Genomic DNA, 1424 nt, shown 5'->3' with positions numbered 1-1424 from the left:
CTGGGGTAGTGCCCGTACGTCACGGAGGGGAGAAGACCTGAAGAGCGTCGTAGACCATTTGGGGCTCCGGACGCTTAACAGCGGTAACGTACCCACGTTCAAGGGTAACGGCGTGGCACGACCAAGCATAGTGGATGTAACCTTCTCCAGCCACACTATTGCGCGCCCCGATTCCTGGCGGGTAAGTCCGCGGTTCTCCGACAGCGACCACTCCTACCTGGAGTTTCAGGTGGGTCTTCCGGGAGATGGCATGCAACACCACCGTAGGCAACGACATCAGCCGCCGAACAACAACATCGGCACGGCCAGGCATGCCGGTACCCGGTGGAAAACTGCGCAGTTTGATAGCTCCTGCTTCGCCACCGCCCTTTCCATTGGACGGTTCGAGCTGGCGCAGACACCGGAAGACCTGGTCGGCGGGCTTACTGCAGCGTGCGACGGCACAATGGAGCGGGTGCATGGGGCGACCTTCCACCAAGCGCCGAGGATGTACTGGTGGACACCCGAGATCGACCGGCTGAGGGAGGAGTGCGAAGCTGCAGAACGGCGACGTCGCAGCGCCCCGCCTGATGAGCGCCTCGCGCTGACCGCCCAGCTCCTGAGCTCGCGGAGGATGCTGGCGAGCGAGATCCAGCGCAGCAAGGATCGCTGCATGCAGGAGCTCATTGACGGGGTGGAGAACGATGTATTCGGGCTCGGGTACAAGGTGGTGCTGGCCAAGCTGCGCAGTCGCGCACCACCTGAAACCGACCGAGCAGTACTCCAGCCGATCGTTGACGCACTTTTCCCGACGCACCCTCCGTTCGATTGGCCTACCATCGCAGCCGAGGGCGACACGGAGGAGGTCCGGCCGGTTACGCAGGACGAGGTGTTGGCCGTTGCAGCCAGGATGGCATCGTCCAAGGCGCCAGGACTCGACGGCATCCCCAACGCGGCGGTGAAGACCGCGATCCGAGAGCACCCGGAGGTCTTCACCCGGGTGTTCAACGACCTGTTGCGGCGGGGAGAGTTTCCGACGTCATGGAAGGCGGCGCGGCTGGTGCTAATCCCGAAGCCAGGCAAACCCCCTGGCGAGCCATCGTCGTGGCGGCCGCTGCTGATGCTGGGTGCAGTCCCGAAGGTATTCGAGCGGATTATCCTCGACCGCCTGAACGAGCACCTGGAGGACAGCAGTGCACCCCGCTTGTCGCCCGAGCAGTATGGCTTTCGCCGCGGACGATCGACGGTGCAGGCCATCCAGCGGGTCGTCGAGCGAGGCCTGTACGCGAGGACGTTCCACCGCACCAATGGCAGAGACCCTCGCTGCCTGATGGTGGCATCTCTGGACGTGCGGAACGCCTTTAACTCGGCCAGCTGGACGGCGATTGCAGCAGCTCTCCAGCGGATGAGCGTACCGTCAGCGCTCCAGCGAGTCTTGCGCAGCT

This window comes from Anopheles maculipalpis (assembly GCF_943734695.1).
Source record: "Anopheles maculipalpis chromosome X unlocalized genomic scaffold, idAnoMacuDA_375_x X_unloc_12, whole genome shotgun sequence".
NCBI lineage: Eukaryota > Metazoa > Arthropoda > Insecta > Diptera > Culicidae > Anopheles > Anopheles maculipalpis.
The sequence above is the reverse complement of the archived record's forward strand: the minus strand, read 5'-3'. Positions refer to the sequence as shown.